This window comes from Melitaea cinxia, chromosome Z, assembly GCF_905220565.1.
Source record: "Melitaea cinxia chromosome Z, ilMelCinx1.1, whole genome shotgun sequence".
NCBI lineage: Eukaryota > Metazoa > Arthropoda > Insecta > Lepidoptera > Nymphalidae > Melitaea > Melitaea cinxia.
In genome coordinates, this window is record NC_059424.1 from 2,487,329 (window position 1) to 2,507,245 (window position 19,917).

Here is a 19,917-nt window from a genome sequence, read left to right on the forward strand (position 1 = left end):
TACGTCAGCTAACGTCAATTTTCCAAACACAACTGAATTAGACAGATAACTTATCTCGTTGATATGCGTGAAACGTTTTAATGCTATCAAACAATATTAACAATAGATTTACCAGCTTTTTACATATACCTATTTCTACAAAATAATGACTGGTGTATGAGAAATAATTCTTCTTGGGGATTTTAGATTTTATTTTCTTTCAAAAAACATTAATTTTAATTGATAAATGGATTTATAGACATTTATAATTTATAGACATTTTTAACCAACTTTAAAAAAGGAGGAGGTTCGCAATTCGACTATTTAAAATTTGTTATCAAAATTTGTGTAAAAAAAAAGTGACACTTGTAAATTGTTGTCAGCTTCTTGTAGTTTTAGTTTAGGAGTTTTAGTTTTCTGAAACATGCTCTTCTGCTAATCGAAAGAGAAAATCTTTGTGGGATATTTTCCGCTGTTGTATTTTTGTACAATGACTGATCCTGGTATAAATGTCAATAACAAGTTATATATTTTTTACGAATATATATAAAAAAAGTATGTACGTAAAACACACATAGTGCAATAACAATGCATTCTCTACTTATAACTACAAGTCATATCATAATTTCAGAAAGCAAAGGTTTTGAATTGAAATTGCACGACCTTTCCCTTTTCGTTTTATATACTATGTTTCAATTGACTCATTTACTTAATGTTTTAAAACTAAATTATCTCAATAGTTAAAATATCTATTTAGGGGTCGTCCATCAATCACGTGAGACATCACATCATAAATAAGATCACGAAATATCACAATGAGGGAGGGGAGTTACATTGAGATATCACGTGTATTTATTTTTTACTGGATGTACGATTTCCAACCAACAACCAAACTAAAAAAAAAAAACAACCAACAAACTTGATGCCTGTCTAGAAATTTGTATTACATACTCAATGTTTCAAAATTTAATCATATTATACACGTATTTAAAGACGGAGCATTACAATATACCTTGCAGAAAAAAAAATACTCGTGACTTCTGATTTGGTAGTTTAAAACCTCACCAAATGTAGTCACCACCAGGGTCATAAAGTTGTTAAAAAACATCACGTGATTAATGGACGACCTGGTAATCAATTTATAGCAATATTTAGTAATTATTTTATTAATTATAAACGCTTCACACTCAACGGATCCCTCAGTAGGATTTTCCCCTGTGTTGGGGTTCCGGAAACACATACAATACACAAACACAACGCCCAGACGACTAACTATATCATCTATATACTAACTATATGGCATATATGGACTATATGGTCGACACAAATGTCTGTCGTAAGCGGGAAATCGAACCTGCGACCGCCGGCGCAACAGCCAGTGCTATTACCGCTGCGCTAACGCGTCGTCATACTTTATTTGATTATTTTGTTTTAACTTTGTTTAGTACTTATTTTTTATTACGATAAACGCTTTTATTTATTTAGTTGCACCGGACCTCTCGAATACATTGGGATTCACTGGTGCATCTTTATTATTCTTACTTTCATTTACTTTTGCACAACAGTGCATTAACTTACACACAGGCGTCTCTCGTAATGTATGGTAGAGATAAAATATGGCACACAATCACTATCATTATCAACCACTGATCACACTCAACCGTAGCGATTAAACTCTACACTCTAATACAAACGAATTAATTATTATACTTACTTACATTTTCACAATTTGCGCTTGGCAAAACGATTAAAAAGTCAATATATGCTTCAAAACAAATTAGTCCGGGAGGTAGCGCTTTAGTTGAGCAAGTCTTTTTATACCGGATAAATCATAACAATAGTTTTTCCCTATCTCATAATAGCTCCAAACGTCAGCTACTCCAATAGCAGTGGAGCTAAAAGAGACTGCATGAAAAAGTCATTGGAAAAAATTTTGCTCCTATGGTTTTTATACCGAGCAAAAATGTTTTAAGCGGACTTTTTTGTAGATCTTTTTCAGGTGTACAATACTGTAATACATTATTTTGATCATCCTGTAGGGTTCAGCCATTTATTGTAATGTTAGCGCAAAAATAATGTGTTTATTTACGACATCACATAAGAAACCTCTAAAATTATCAGTCTTTCTCTACTGTATTATGCATGTATTATACATATAAACTTTTCTCTTTAATCACTCAGTCTATTAAAAAAAACGCTTTATAATCCGTTTTGTAGTTTTAAAGATCTAAACATATGTACATAAGGACAGATAGACAGCGGGAAGCGACTTTGTTTTATACTATATAGTGATGTACCTATATTTATTCTATGTATCTTAGAAATCCCCCCTTTACCTCCCTAATCATTATAACAATTTAATTAATTACGATTGCTCAATAACAATTAAATAACAATAATTAACGAAATAATAACAGGAAATAACCGAGAAACGAAATTTATGTATCACCCCAAGCGCTTCAGGAGACAGAATGAAATAAAAATAAATACGAACGACACACGTAACGACAAAATCAAAGGACCAAACATTTTTTTTTTTTTATTTAATACTAATTATATTATTTTTTTTAATAATAAGTATTTTGTTTCTAATAAATATATATTTCTGTATATAATTTGATATTATATAAAATTGATATTATATACCTACTTATTGAATTCATAGTATAATTTGAATGTTAAAAAAACAAAATCATCGTTAGCTGGTTGTTTATGGGTGTAAAGAATTAAATATCGTCAGTTTATTCTCCAAAAAGACTATGCAACGCTCAAATGCATTGAGCGCGCAAAATGTTTATCGCGCTGACTGACGGTCTTACCCCCGTCAAAAGTACGGCTGACGATTTTCTTTATTATTTTAAAAGTACCAAAATGTATATGTATAAATTTCATAAGGTGTAAAACTAAATTGTTTGTCAAATTTTCAATTAGGTTCATGCACGTGACTGACATATAACCCCTCCCCCCTCAATACAGCTGTTGACTATTTTAAAATAAAATGTGATTGAAACATTAACGGGCGCGTTCCCCCTAAGGCCCACAACGCCATTGATCACGACCGCTTAAATTGCCGTTCCACTAAGGTAAAAAAACTTGTAGTCAAATTTTATAAGTGGAACGCATATTTGGGCGCTATCAGGTGTCAGCTGAGTGCTCGCAATATGGCGGCATGGTGGAAACATACAGCTGTGGGGGTTATGAGTGAATGTTTCGCGACCGATTTGGAGTAAAACTTAATCGTTGAGTTTTTGCAGAATCGAATGAGAGATAACATTTACAATTTGACATTGACAGTTGTTTTTTTAACATTCTCGCCACGTTTTGAAAGCTAACTTTGACCCACCTATCTTTTCGTCAGCTATGACGTGGAGCGATCGCTCGCGACGACCACGGGGCTTAGGTGGCAGCCATCATAATACATTTTTACTCGGTATAAAAATCATCGGAGCCGATTTTTTTCCAATGACTTTTTCATGCTATCCCGTTTTGCTCCACCGCTAGTGCCACAACTGACGCTCACTTTACCGATTTCTAACCATTAAACTACTGTTTGAAATAAAATTTATTCGCTTCAGCTTGTAATATCCCACTACTGAGCATAGGTCTCTTTCCCCATGTAGGAGAAGGATCAGAGCTTAATCCACCACGCTGCTCAAATGCGGGTTGGCGGATATATGCGGGACCGACGGCTTAACGTGCTCTCCGAGGCACGGTGGGGAGACCCACAGGGACTGCACCACGGCAAACACCTGTATGGTTCGGTTTAAAATTTATTCGTATTATATAAAATTCCTAGAAAAATTACAACGCTACCTCTCGTACTAAATGTTACGTAATTTTTTTTACGAGTAAGCACTTAAACGATTAAGAACGAAAAATTTTACATTGAAATCAGAACAGACATATAACTCAAGCAGACACGCGACAGCTGCACAGGCGGAGTTACATCAAGACAAAAATTAAACTTAACCTAAATTTAAAATTAACTAAACCCATTGTGATTGTTATTCGACCCATTAGGGATTGGAAAATTTTCAAAAATCGTGTACAATGAAGAATTAGCTTGAGAATCTGTATTACTGTTGAAGAATCAAGATGACGTACTTATCTAAATTGTGCGACATGTATTAATGAAACGGTCGAAGATAATTATGCTGCTTACCAGCTGATCTACATCCAGACATTGTTACTAATCAAACACAAAAAAAAAATGTCAAACACATCTTCGTTTTGACCGAAATATCTACTTATAGCTGTTTGCAAAATTGGTCTATATAGCGTTATAGAATAGAAGGGCCCGGTACAAAGACTTAACCTTAAAAAAGGGTCACAAAGAGCCATGCAGGACATTCTTAAGGTTTCCTAGTGATAAAGTGTCTCGACTTAGATGTTGTTAGGAGGCACTATTCAGCGTACGATATCTATCTCTCACACTGAGGCGCGTGCATGCTATTGATAATAAAGGGCCTAGTGTCCACCAGGGAGGACGAAATGAAAAAAAAATTAAGGAAATGAAAATTGTTTGTGTCAAAATTCTGGTAAAAGTTAATACGTTTATAAATTTTAATAGAGTCAACTTTAACAGTAATAAAAACTGAATCGCCAAGGATTAAGCTTCTTGCTTTTATAAAGAGGACCTGGGTGACCGAGCTTTGCTCGGTATTTTTAGTAAATCGTGTTTTTTGAAAATCATATTTAAATACGAATTACATATTGATAAAATATGAATAATATTTTTCGATTTTATTTTTTTTAGAAAAAAAAAGAAAAAAAAACGATAATCGATCTGGAATACGTGAGGATTCGAACCATGATCTTTTCGGCCGAGCGCGATCGGCCGATTTCCCCTGAGCTATTACAACTTTATTGACAGATGCGAAATTTACCTTCTTATTCTAACGATATTGTAGCCATTTTTTCATTGCCTAAAAACAGGGATAAAACGACATTTTCTAAAAATGAATCCTAGCTAGATTTATTTATCTCCCCCGTAATCCCCTGTATACTAAATTTCATGAAAATCGTTGGAGCCGTTTCCGAGATTCAGATTATATATATATATATATATATACAAGAATTGCTCGTTTAATAGTATAAGATAGCGTTTTGACGTCCTAAATATTTTACCTACGTCATATTTAAAAATACAATTTTGTGCAAAACAATTGAACATATTTACAGTTGTAACCTGTACCTACTGCTACTACCTAAAACTACTTCAATATAAAAAAGAAATAATTTAAAAATAACCCAAAGAAAATATTAAGACAAAATAGAAATATTGTTAACAAAAGCAAACAGGACTAATAAGCTAGATATGAGAGTGACTAAATTTACTCGCAGTGTTTGCAGAACTAACAGATAGACATCCGGCTGTTCTTACCGGCAGATGAACTGAAGTACTGAGCGATGAACGCTTAAAAATAAGAAACAGATATTTTAATTAGCTTTCATTTGTACTACGTCATGACACTCAAACTACGATCTACAAATGCAAGATATTAAAGAAGATGCCATATTACAACCGTTTAGAAAATATTAAATTTATCTAGCATTCTAATTATTGTGACTTTTAGTATTAAGGGCCATCCATAAAATACTTAATGCGGATTTACCGTTCCATAAATCCTTCCACCTCCTCCTCCGTCACGTTAAATCACACTTTTGGAAACCCGGCCCTAACAAATATTACATCATAAAAGCTAGGCACTCTTTCGATAAAAAATTTCGTGATTAAAAAATATTATACATATTAATCTTTTTTTTTTTTTGACGATATAAAAAAAAAAACTTCCACTTGTCAATTCTCATCATGCTAATAGTTTAAGATCGCGGCATAATCATTACGTTCATCAGGTAGATAATCAAACTTATTCCTACAAATCTTTCATGAATAGTCAAATACATTCGTAACAGGGATTTTAATTCATTTATAAAAACGAGTGCATGGCGCGATTGCTCTCTTTCACTTTATCTTTGATGTACCTAGCATTTTTAATTGCTAGTAACCCTTATTTGCGATAATTTTCTCGCAAGCAGTATATTAAAAAAAAAAAAAGCTTTAATTTGAAATAAAAAACGATAATATAAGTCATTAACGTAAAAATAAAACAAATTATTACGTGTTTACACCTGGGTGCTAAGTAGTTAAAACCGAGTGAGCATCAGCACCCATGGCATTTCAAATATTCTAAATGCATTGCTGTGATGTGAATATTATTTCATTTAAACAAAAAGTTAATGATATTCAATTTAAAGTATTTGCGGGCACGTTGTTACCAATCTATGTGCCTATTCATAAAATTTGTAGAAATTAGAGTTTAATTAGGCTAAAATCAAAGACCCCTTCTGCTTATTGGCGAACGTATTTTATAGACACCACCTTACACACCTTATTATCTATCTAGACATGGGTCATGACATATTCAATAGAAAAGATCTGGCATTCAATTTTCTTAAGCTTTTAATTTTCAAGAAGTACGTACAAGTAGCACTGGCGTTGCTGTTCCTGCCGCTGTGCTCGTAAAGTTGGAAGGTTCCGTGGTTGGTGGGTGTGGTGATGGAGTCAGCTGCTCGGTGCAGCCCGGGGGTTATGTCTACCATGTCATCGTCTGTTGATGTGTGAGCGCCGTGCCCGTTGCTTGTGCCAGTACCCTGGATACGAAAAAATTCTTGTGTAAGTAGGCACATAATAAAAATTATCTTTTCTCGTCTGACATAAAATAGATTTTTTTTTAAATATTTAGGCATAAGAAATCTATTCTTTTACTTTTTAAAAAAACTTTTATTATAGACAAAATAATTAATGGTAGTGATATACATCTATACTAATATTATAAAGCTGAAGAGTTTATTTGTTTGTTTGTTTGAACGCGCTAACCTCAGAAACTACTGATCCGATTTGAAAAATTATTTTAGTGTTAGATAGCCCATTTATCGTGGAAGGTTGTAGGCTATATATCATCACGCTAAGACCAAAAGGAGCGGAGTACCAATGAAGAATGTGAAGTCAAAATCGAGGGTTCTGTTTTTCTTTTGAGAGCTTCCGCTGCGTGCGCTGTGAAAACAGTTAAAGTTTCGCAAAAATCATGTGTGACTGAATTGATCCTCTTTAAAAGTTCTAAAAAAGTCCGCAACAGCATATATCTACGTTTTAAGGTTGGCTCATTATAACCTTTTTATGCTAACCAAGTTCGTTTTAAAATAATGCATTATTTGCGAAGATGTTTTTACAAACATGATATTAATCGTTATGTAAATAAATACGTTATTCATCACAAGTTTTAATTTAAAACAAAATAGCCTTTTTACATTATTCGATTTCAATGAGTATCTCAGGAGATATCGCACTTTTAAAATAACATCGCAGCAAAATAATGATCAAGTATTGCGCGCGCATCTGTTCCACACAGACGAAGTCGCGCAGAAGCTAGTAAATACCTAATATAAGTACATATTGCATCGAGTATCATATTCCTAAGATACTACAATTTTGATTTTGTTGCGTCACTTTATTTTGCATTTTTTTTTTTGGTGTAAGAATGGCATTTTATTAAGCACAACTTAGGAAATATAATACATTTTATTTTAAGAGTTATGTTTATTTAGATAATTTATAGATGAGGCAAAAACTACCTTCGTAAGATATCGGGACGATCTAGTCTAATATATATAACTCTATATTGTTAAGTATTATAAAATAAACAAGAAATAAGATGAGAAAATAAATAACATTGACTAAATTGACAATGTGTATCTTTCTAAAGTTATAATTAGTGTAGATGTTTTTACAAGAACCTATTTTCATTAGTGGTATTATACGAACACTTTAAAATACAATCTCGCAACCAATTCATGAGAAATGCACCCGATATTTACTATTATCATAGGTAAAATATCACAAGAAATAAACATACGTTGTTCTGTTCGTTTTCTAATAAAAATAAAAACATCTTTTCTTGCTATTACTCGAACTTCTTTATTGATATCTCGGTTTTATCGAAAATAGGTCATCACATCACTTCAGCCTATGGCAGTCCACTGCTGGACATAGGCCTCCCCAATTTCGCGCCAGACATCCCGGTTTTCCGCAATCCTCATCCATCCTACACCGGCAATCTTACGTAGATCGTCGGTCCAACGGGCCGGAGGACGTTCCACACTGCGTTTGCCAAGACGCGGTCTCCACTCCAGGACCCGTCTACTCCAACGGCCATCGGTCCTGCGACACAAATGACCAGCCCACTGCCACTTCAACTTGCTAATTAATAATAATAATAATAATAATAATAACTTTATTTGCAAAATTCTGTGCGCTATGTCGGTTACTTTCGTTTTCTCGCGGATAGTCTCATTTTTAATCCAATCTTTGAGAGAAACCCCAAGCATAGCCCGTTCCATTGCACGTTGAGTGACTTTAAGCTTTTGGATCAGTCCCTTCGTCAGTGTCCACGTCTCGGCTCCGTATGTTAATACAGGAAGCATTGCTCGAAGACTTTTGTCTTCAAGCATTGCGGAATCTTCTAAGTGAAGACTCGACGAAGCCTGCCAAAAGCCGCCCAGCCCAACCGAATCCTCCTGTCAGCCTCCTTCTCGAAGTTGTTGCGGCCTAGTTGGATAGTATGGCCTAGGTAAATATAATCCTGAACAACTTCGAGAAGGGTACCATCGACCGATACAAGTCTCGGTATGACTTGGTTGTTAAACATAACTTTCGTTTTGTCCAAGTTCATACAGAGACCGACACGCTGGGAGGACTCGTTTAGGCCGGCAAGCATCTGGCCTAACTCATCCAACATGTCCGCAAAGATGACAATATCGTCGGCGAAACGAAAGTGAGAGATGAATTCACCGTTGATGTTAATGCCTCGTTCTCCCCAATCTAAGGTCTCAAAGACATCCTCCAGCGCAGTCTAAAACAGTTTCGGTGATATTACATGTCCCTGTATTACAGTAACTCGATATATCGCCAGTCGAATTGATATCTCTGCAGAGAGTCCAGGACAACCAGGACAGAGTCGAAGGCTTTCTCGAAGTCCACAAATGTCATACACAGCGTTTGATTATATTGTTTTTTGAATAATCTGCCGAACAGTGTGGATGTGGTCAACGGTGCTGTAGCCATTTCGAAACCCAGCCTGCTCTGGTGGTTGGAATTCGTCGAGTCTCCTGGCGAGACGATTCGTAACAACCCTCGAAAACAGCTTATAGTCGTGGCTCAAAAGTAAGATCGGGTCTGTAATTCTTCAACAGAGACTTATCGCCTCTCTTAAAGAACAGCACCACCTCAGTACCTCGGTAGATGACGGCGTTAAAGAGTCTTGCCAAGGCTTTTAGGACAGGTCACCCTGCGGCTTTAAGGAGCTCAGTGGTCACTCCGTCATCACCCGGGGCCCTCCCGTTTTTAAACTGCCCGAGCGCTGCACTAATCACATCCTCGTCGAAGTCCGGGATACACTCCGGATAATGGCGCAACAACGGTGCCCGTGGATCTTCGGTGTCCCAAGTCGTAGGCTTACGTGCGCTCGAGGAGTACAGCTTTCCATAAAAATTCTCAACCTCTTCTCGGATCTGAGGGCGAGAGCAGACGGTTCTGCCATCCGCTGTTTTGAACTTCGCAAGAAGGCTTCTCCCCAATGGTCTTTGGAAAACCTTGGACCCCCTATTCCGCTCAATCAGAATAGCAATATCTCTCGTATTTGAGAAGCGGAGGTCTCGGCGTACAAGTTTCCGTATCCTCTTGAAAAGAGCCCTCTGTTCTGGCGAAGCAGCGGCAACTCGCGCCTCTGCCGCATCAGATCCAAGGCTTCGAGAGAAAGTTTAGTCTGCTTCGTTGACTTTGTTGGTGGAAAGTGCCTGTAACCCAGTGTACACATCATCTTCATCACGTTGTCGGTTATCTCGTACACGTCGCCAGTAGTTTCCAGAGAATCGAACCGGTTTTGGAGTTTCAATTGGAACTGCTTGGAGCCACATAGTATTTGGGGCAGCGTAGGTCGGAGAATAGATTTCATCAAGCGGGCCCGCTGAGACCACTGAGACATCTCTGAATATATGCCTTTTATCCGCTATGATGAAATCTATCTCGTTCCTCGTCACAGTATTGGGGATTTGCCAAGTCCACCTCCTTTGGGGCTTCTTCTCAAAAAATGAGTTCATCAAGAAGAGCCCCTCCGATTAGAGAAAGTTGACAAACATCTGCCCCTGCGATTTCTGTGCCCCAATCCGTGTGGTCCGATGCTCGATCCGTCGCGGTCTTGTACTCCCACTTTAGCGTTGAAGTCTCCCATAACAATGCTGTAGAAGGTCGAAGTATTGCCATGTAATGTCTTCATACAAGACTGCGACTTCATCGTCAGAGTGTACCGAGGTCGGCCCATATACCTGTATCACTTTCAGGGAGTACCTGTCAGTGTGTTTAAGTACAAGGTTCGCTACCCGAGTCGACACACTGCTGACTTCCACAACGTGAGAGTCTTGTGGACCAGAAAACCGACGCCACCTTGGAAAAGCCCATCACCTTCACGGAAGTAGAACAAGTGTCCGGAGTCCAGGATCATCGTGTCCTCATCCTCTCTTCGGACTTCAGACAACCCCAGTATGCTTCACTTAATGTGACTAAGTTCTACCTCAAGTTCGGTAAAGTGATGGTCCAACCGCAGCGTGCGTCCATTATACGTAGCCAGGTATAGTTTTGTATGGCAGCCTCCCGTACCCCGGTGATTTTTAGCACCCTCTAACCTACCGTTACCGCGGCCGCTGCCGTAGCCGGGAATAGTGGGGCTGCCAGGAAATAAGGGCCGAAACTTTTGACGTGAACTCATAGGGGTTTTTGCCCATAGTCACCACGCTGAGCAGGCGGGTTGGTGACCGCAGCGCTGAGTTTGTCGCACCGAAGACGCTGCTGCGCGTCCTCGGTCTGTGCATTTAAAATGGCATTGGAACTTTGCTATCCCTTAGTCGCCTCTTACGACACCCACGGGATGAGAGGTGGTGGCTAAATTCTATAGTGCCGTAGCCACACAGCAAAATAGATAGTCATCACAAAATAAGAGGGCCGCTTTGACATTTGACAAATACCCTAGAACGTAACTTGATACGAAACTGTAAGAAACAATAAAATAATTATTAATAACATAGTGTTTTTTTTTTTTTTTTAAATAAGTAAATTTTTTGGCGTGTTAAATAATATGATAGAATATATTGGGAGTATTCTTTTCGCGCTTACTTTATAGTAGCATGCAATTTATAATTATTACGAAACGTCTCATAACTGTTTTTGAGACGTTTCGTAATAATTAGAAAGTTCGTTCTAAGTTTTTTTTTTTTTTTAATACTAGTACTGTAACTAATTAATTACTGAATTTTACCAGATTCATTCGATTTTAATCATAATTAAATATTGTGTAGTGATATTTACTGAAAAAAAAAGCTTAGCACTCAAAGCCGTAAATAAAATTTTGATTTGGCTAATAAAACCGCGATAAAATCTGAAAAAAGTGTTTCCCCATAATGATTAAAATTCGTGAAAACATCAGAAAACAGTGTAATTTTTTTTTTAAATCTTTGTTATTTATGGAGGGTTGCGCCAGTCTGACGGTGCCACCCTCATACGTCTTACAACGTATGGTTACTTCGCTATTTACGTCCCGATGACAAATATAAAAACGAGCCTATTATTTTGTGACGACTATACTCGTAGTACGTCCAAGCAATTTAATAATTAATTTTAAGACTTATGCAATAAAGGAACTGATACCTTTTACAGTTTGACCATCGTTTGAATTTAGTAAATCACGATTTTTAACGTACTTATAGTATAAGCACAACATATTTTCACTTATATATAAACAAATTGTTTAACTGTCGTTATTGGAACGAAGTTCCTTACAGCAGGCTTGACATTTGGCTGGGCGACCGAAATGAAAAAAATTTGATACTAAAACCGTAAGAAAAATATATAACGGAAGTGACGTAATATCAGTCACACGACTGTATAATATGACGTTTGTAAAACTAAAATATTACTAGTAAACTTTTTTAAAATTATTTATGTAATTTTATACTGTCGAAAAAAATAAATAAAGACACATGTTTTTTATTTCACTTAATAGTTTGAATTATTATTATTATTTTATTTCCTAAATACTTTTATGTTCTTAATTAAAAACCAATCCACAAAATTAAAAAAAGAAATCAAGAACTAGAAAATATATATAAAATTCAACTTTTTTTTTTTCTTATTGTGTTGCTTCTATACTATCCGAAGGAACTTCGTCCTACCTGGTGTCTCATGACACCACATAATTTTTTTATTTTTTATTTATTTCATTTTATACTTTATTGTACACCACAAATATATTACAAACAAAGCATAAAGATAGTCAGAGAGAATGAAGTACAATGGGCGGACTTAAAGCTAATTAGCCATTTCTTCCAGACAACCCAGACATAAAAAGGAAACTTATCTATATTGGATAGGTGGTGTAGACGTATAATTAACTTAATTGTTATTAATAAAATAGGTTCAATCTTAATTGTGATTAACTATTTCCTTCATAAATGAGAAAAATACAAAGTTTGTACGATCTACGGTGTAAACAAACAACAGTTTTATGACTCGGGCGTCGAAATAGCTTGACATCGGGATCCTTAACAGGGACATTTACATGGAATTCGTTTATTTTTAAATTCGTCCTAATTATAGGTTTTTAATTTTATCAAAATTCGATGATAATTAATTTAAATTATAAGTTTATTATTAAAGTTCTGTTGTCAAAAACTGTACTACTGAAATAATAAACAAAAGAGTATGTATGCGTGTGTATGTGTCACATACATGGTAGTGTGTGTAATTTCATACTCCTCCGTCCGCCCTATTGTCGTAAAATTGCTCTTTGTCGTAAAAAAGGGTACAAAGTTTTTGCTTCACGTATTAATATAAAGACTAATTATTCTCACAACCAGAAAAATATTTTAACATTATTTAAATTAAATTTAACATCAAAATTCCAAATAACCAGTAATAAATAACTACTACAATAACACAAATATATATTTAAATACCTTCATTTATTACACATTTATTTTAATAATTTCATTAGAAAAGCCTAATTACCCTGTTTTACAAACAATTTTTATCTTAATTATTTCAAATTCCAAGCTAAAATTGTAAATTATTTTGGGTCGAACTGAAATATCGATAATGACTGAGAACTTACTATTTTCTCATAAAAATACACTAAAGATAAATAAGATTTAAAATGTAGTATAGTATAGTTTTTGTTAGTTAATTACATGACTATTGCAGCTACGTTTTAGCTCCAAGACAGAGTTTTAAAGCACGGCATAATTATATGACACTGATTGCGAGTTATACCTGAAATGACACATAGCAAGGTACCACACTATATAAAATACTAGACCCAGCTTTGTGGAATATAGTTTTTTTTTTTATTTTTTATTTTTTTGAATTATTTTTTATACAAACCTTTTCATACGAAATAGGAATTTACAAACGAACAAATTTAAGAAACGTTGGACATATAAACGATGAGTCGTCGATATGATGTCGCACCTTCGGTGGAACAAGGGCGTATCTTACAAAAAATCGTAAAATGAGTTAAATATGCAGAAATGCCCAAAAAACACTCTAGTATCTAGTGGGAGAAAGACTCCCATTAGATTCACTTTAAAAGTCGCTACACGGTAATAGTGTCTTTGTCATTTTGGTTCGATTTGGTGGGCGTTTTGGCGCGACATCATCTCATTGGTCAGTTGCGCCGTTGCCCCCGCGCACAATATTTTTATCTTGGAGCGCCAAAGCCGCGAAGGTAAATATGCCTTTTGATATTTGATATTCCTGGAGAGACAAAGTCATATTTAGCACACTTATGACTTTTTCGTGAGCAAATGCTGGGAAAGACAAAGCCATTGCAACATTTGTGACTTTGTACTTCCAACATTTTTATTATTTTATAGTGTTATGAACAAATGTGGTGTTGTTATTCCAATACATGTTTTATAAAATAGACATAAAAACAATTCATACTTTCTCATACCGAATTCCTTTCTAACTCCGAGTAGTTGATTACACTGTGACAAATAATTTTTTTTTTAATTTTAAAATGGTGTTGCTGTTTAAACTCTGAAGCTTTATTCTAAGTTATACAGTTAAATTTTCAGGGAAAAATGGAATCCCGAAGTCGAAAAGTTTTGATGATGTTAAATGATGACAAAGACATTCAGAATATCGAAGAAATGCATGTGCCTCAAATTGATAGCATCCAAGCCACCTTCATTGAAGACCACCAGAATAAAAAAATCATCATCATCATCATCATACCAGCTCATGGACGCCCACTGCTGAGCATAAGCCTCCCCTAATGCTTTCGACGACGATCGGTCCTGCGTTGGTTCTTTTTTTTGGCAGCGGGTCTTGAAGAACTTAGACCCCACCGCACGGGCAATTTCCACCAGCCCGTCGTTGAGCTCGTCCACATTTACGCAGTCGGCCAGGCGACAGGCCAAAGCGATTTTGGAGTTCGAGTTGAAAGCTCTCGGGGTTTTGAATCTGAGCAGGCGCAGGTCGGAGCGCAGACCCTATCAACCGACCCCTCTCAAACTTGACATTGATATTCAATGTGCCTCGGACAAGTCGGTGATCGCTTCCTGTTTTCACAGCATTGATCACTGAGACATCACTAAATATGTGCTTGTTTGTTGACATGATAAAGTCTATCTCGTTCCTGACGGTGCTGTCGGGACTCCACCAGGTCCATTTGCGCCGTTCCGGCTTCCTGAAGAAGGAGTTCATTATAAAGAGTCCCTCCTTCTCCATGAATTCAGTCAGTAGCCAGTTCCGGGAGTTCCGTTGCTCGTATCCAAATTGCTCCACTCACAACTCATCACCGCATCGTCTGCTTAGCTTCGCATTGAAGTCCCCCATCACAGCAGTGTAGTGGCATGTAGAGCTATGTATGGCTGTAGAGATTTCCTCATACATAGCTTCCACTTCGTCATATGGCTGTGTCCAGGTCGGTGCGTAAACCTGTATGACCTTTAGCGAATACCGCTTGGATATTCTGAGTATAAGGTACGCCACCCTGCTCGACACTCTCCTGACGACGTCGATGTTGTTGACGAGAGCCTTGCGGACGAGGAACCTGACACCACCCTGGGACTGTTGGTCGCCCTCCCGATAGTACAGCAGCTTGCCAGACTTGAGACATCGAGTCCTCTCCCTCTCTTCGGACTTCAGATAAGCCTATAATATCCCAGCTCAACCTGCTGAGAGCTTCTTTCAACTCAATGAGCTTCGCGTCGGTCCGCAGCGTCCTAGCGTTATATGTTGCCAGGGCCAGGTGTCGTCGTTGGGTGTGGTGGCCTGGCTTCTGCCGGAGATTATAGCCTCATGCCCCGCCGTTATCGTGGCCTCCACCGTAGCCAGGACTAGCGGGGCCGCCGGAGACAGGGGGACAATTTTTTGTCGTGTCTGCCATTTAGCCTTTTTTCGGGCATGTAAAAAAAATCTAATAAACTGCGATAAAATCCGAAAAAGTTGTTTCATTATAATGAGTGAAATTTGCATAAATATTAGAAAACAATAATTCTTTTTCTTCGTATTCGTTTAGTGTCAGGACAAGGTTCGTCATCCAGTCATGAAAAAAATATGGCAGCACGAAATTCGCGGTGTCTGTTAGTAAAAGATAAAATTTAATAAAAATTCCACTTTCAGGATTTCGTACAACCAATTTTTTCCAATCCAATTATTTAATGTTTGAGACTAACGTGTAATCAGTCACAATATGTCAAAGCAATCATTCAATAAAAATTTAAACAGGTTATCGGGGCTATATTTTCAATTTTTGCGTACCCATTACTGCAATATTCTATTTCGATAGCGATTTTAAATACAATATCTAAATAATATAACTATTATAACGATAACATTTCATAATTTTTTTTTAACTTTTAATTTAAGAATTTTAGACATAATATATTGAACTAGTTAAAATATGAATGCGTATGTGTGTGTTGTAAGAATACTCCTACATTTAAAACAACTAACTTAAAAAATTTAAAAGTCAATACAATTAAATTTATTTAATGAATTAATATTAAATATTTGAAAAATCTATATTAAACCAAGTGTCATCCACTATTATTTAACTCGAGTTGATGAATAATAAGAACTTTATTAACGTTTAAAAATTTGAACAACATATTATACATAATATGTACATAGAGAATGTGAACTAACAAGTACCTACGGTGTTTTCAATAATATTTCAAAGAAATTGCGAAATAATTATATTTACAACTAGCTGCCCGGACAGACTTCGTTCTGTTAATAGTTAATAGTAAAATAAATGTAAAGTTTTCCGAGCGATGACTTTAATATATATATGTCAGAAGTAGTAAGAGGTCAGACTGGTTAATTTCAATGTGAGGCAACAAAAGATAGTTATAAGTTAACGAGGAGGGGGCAGAACTTCTTAGCATTTGATCTATTCACAGTACCGGTGCCGAGTCCATCATGTGGCAGAGGGAGTAACTCAGAACAGTGCCTAGGACTTACGACCTAGGTCTAGGTTTAAGGAGGCCCCCTTTGAGATACGTATCAACGCACACCTTCACTGCTCTGTTAAGCTACTGACAGGATACAAAAAGTGCATCGTGCCAAGCCAGAGCCAAGACTGCTTTAGCCGAGGTTGCACCGTTTCGTTTTATACTCGTCATAATAACTCTATAATGAATGAGGGTAGGTGACTATCAAACGATGTGCTAGGTAGCGCGAGCGTTGCATCTGTTTTTTATAAATTCCTTTCTAATTGCGTATGACGCTATTGCGTATAGCGCTAGCGCCGACATATATATATATATATATATATATATATATAAAATAAATTAGTCGAGTTGGTCGAGCCATTCTCGAGTTATGCGCTTAGCAACATTAATTTTAATTTATATTTATTTACAACTAGCTGACCCGGCGAACTTCGTATCGCCTAACACAAACTTTATCGTATGGTATTAAAGTTCAAATTGACTTTTAAGTATTATCACAAATCTTTTGTATGGGAGTATAGAAAAGTGTTGTTTTTAGACTTTTTCAGGAAATTTAAATATTTTTTTTTAGAATTTTTCTCTCCGTAAGAACCATCCTCGTACTTCAAAGAATATTTTAAAAAAAGAATTAGCGAAATCGGTCCAACCGTTCTCGAGTTTTGCGCTTAGCAACACATTCAGCGACTCATTTTTATATTATAGATATATATTATACAGTTAATTTACTTACGATAAATATTATTTTAACAATTTAATAACAGTAGACTTTTATTATATGAAAAAAATAGAAAAAAGACAAATATATATATTATATTCTATTTGTTTTTGTTTTTTTTTTCATAATTCATAATAGTCCGCAAGGTGCAAAATTGGAAGTATCATTGTAATGGTTGCTTCAAATATTGATAAATTAAAAAAAATTATAATAATTAAAGTTAAGATATGCTTCGCTTATATTTCCCATTATCTTTTTATATTAAATATCTATATTAATATATTTCAGACAAAATACATATACTCCTACGTGCTACATACAAAACCTTATTAATTATCTCAATAAATGATATAAATAGAAACACGACATACTAAAAATAATATAGTATTGTCATTATTTAATAGTATACCATTCATAAAAGATTAAAACACTAATTGCTTTATTTTTTTAAGAATTTCCTTATCCCTTCTAACACTTTAAATCACGACAACAATAAAATTTAATTGATTGATCTTTAAGTAAAAATAACAATTTATTTCTATTAATTAACTACAGTTGTCAAATAATACAGAGCAGAAAAGAATACTATGCATTTATCCATATACATACGTATACATACTTACATCTCAAAATTCATCCAAATATATTCACAGGAAAAACATAACTGCACCGTTCACATTAAATAATAATAATAACAACTGTATGTTACAAGATTTTGTATAGTTTTCGGAATGGCTTTGCGTTGGCAATGTTCGCCCGACTGAATGTTATACCGAAAGCGGAAAATCAATAAAACACGGTTTCATCTTTTGCCACAGAGCTAGTGATGTCGATGGTATGAAATAAGATATCGAATACGGAGAATCGATATCACTGTAACAATCTAATAATAAAAATGCAATTTATATCCATACAACTATACAAATAAATAAAATTGGAGTGTCTGTTTGTAATATTAAAATAACCGCTTTTTACTAAATGTATATGTATACACGGTACATATACCAAAATGACATTGTTTAAAACTTTTGTCTGTCTGTCTGTCTGTCTGTCTGTTTGTTCTGGCTAACCTCTAAAACGGCTGGACCGAATTTGACGAGACTTCAACTGGCAGATAGCTGATATAATAAAGAGTAACTTAGGCTACTTTTAATTTTGAAATATTTTTTATTTTGTAACTCTGCAAAGTGAACAATATTTTCTTTTTAAATTACACGCGGACGAAGTCACGGGCAAAGCGGCATAGTATTACTATAAAATTAACAAAAACATTTTATATTTTACCACAGGTATTAACTCTCTTCTAACCAAAATAATGTAGTCCTATAATGACCAATTTAAGCCGTAAGAGTATAGACATATATATATAATGTAACCACATATATAAACATATCTAGTATATAAAATTCTCGTGTCGCGGTGTTTGAAGTTAAACTTCTCCGAAACGGCTTGACCGATTCTCATGAAATTTTGTGTGCATATTGGGTAGGTCTGAGAGTCGAACAACATCTATTTTTCATCCCCCTAAATGTTAAGGTTCAATAAAAACTTAAAGAAAATCTCATTCAAGAAATCGCGATATGAAGATAAAATAGAGCGTCGTATCAACATAACTTGGAGGAAATACTGGAGCTTCAAAGAAATCCTAAAATCAAAACTTCCATTAAAACTGAAAAAGAAAGTTGTAGATTCCTGTCTGTTACCATGTCTGTCATATGGAGCACAGACTTGGGTTTTCCATGAGAGAACGAAACAAAAAATTCGTTCACGTCAACGTGCTATAGAAAGAAGTATGCTAGGAATTAAGCTTAGCGATAAAATCAAGAGCGAAGATATTCGTAAGAAAACAAAATTAATAAACGCAGATTGTCACGCACAACAGCTCAAATGGAGATGGGCTGGTCACATCGCCCGTAGTATAGACAAGAGATGGACTAAACCAGTCACTAAATGGAAGGGACCCAGTGGAAAAAGGAACAGAGGAAGACCTAAAGATCGATGGGTCGATGAAATAAAAAACATAGCCGGCGAAGATTGGATGACGAAGGCGGCCAATCGAAAAATATGGAAACAGTTGGAGGAGGCCTATATCCAGAGAGGAGCCATGCCCTAAACACACCTTTTTGTCTTTTTTTGTTATTTTTTACTTAAACCCATTGGAACCCATGGAAATAAAAAAGGCATTATTATTACTATTAAATGTTAAGGTTAATTTCCACCCCTATTTTTTTTTTAATTTTTAGTTACATTGTTTATTTTTTAATTTATTATGATTTGGCGTTGAAAAATACATACAACCCTAAATTTTCACCCTTCTACCACCAACTCCTATTTTTAAATAGTGTTTAGCGGCAAGACAACGTTTATTATACAGCTAGTATAGTTTACGCGAATTTCATTCAATATAATGAAACAACTTTTTACTAGGACTAAGTTGAGGGTCTAGACTAGTCCGAAACGTCGAACATCTAAAAAATCTAATAAGCCACGATAAAGTCCGTAAAAGATATTTCATTATAACATAAGACTTATTTTAACATATTTTTTTTTTCTATATCGATCACTAGAACTGTCACGTGGCTTCGCTTGCATTACTTACAATATTTGTTTTAATCATTTATATTAGTTATAATTTGATATAGACACAAATATTA

At 35.5% G+C, this 19,917-nt stretch overlaps 1 long non-coding RNA gene across 1 annotated transcript; it reads left to right on the forward strand.

Moving 5' to 3' along the window:
- Positions 1-441: 441 nt before the first annotated feature.
- LOC123668604 lies at positions 442-19,321 on the forward strand. Its single transcript, XR_006745601.1, has 3 exons — positions 442-453; positions 16,594-16,597; positions 19,244-19,321. It is a non-coding gene; the product is annotated as an uncharacterized LOC123668604 (long non-coding RNA).
- Positions 19,322-19,917: the final 596 nt, after the last annotated feature.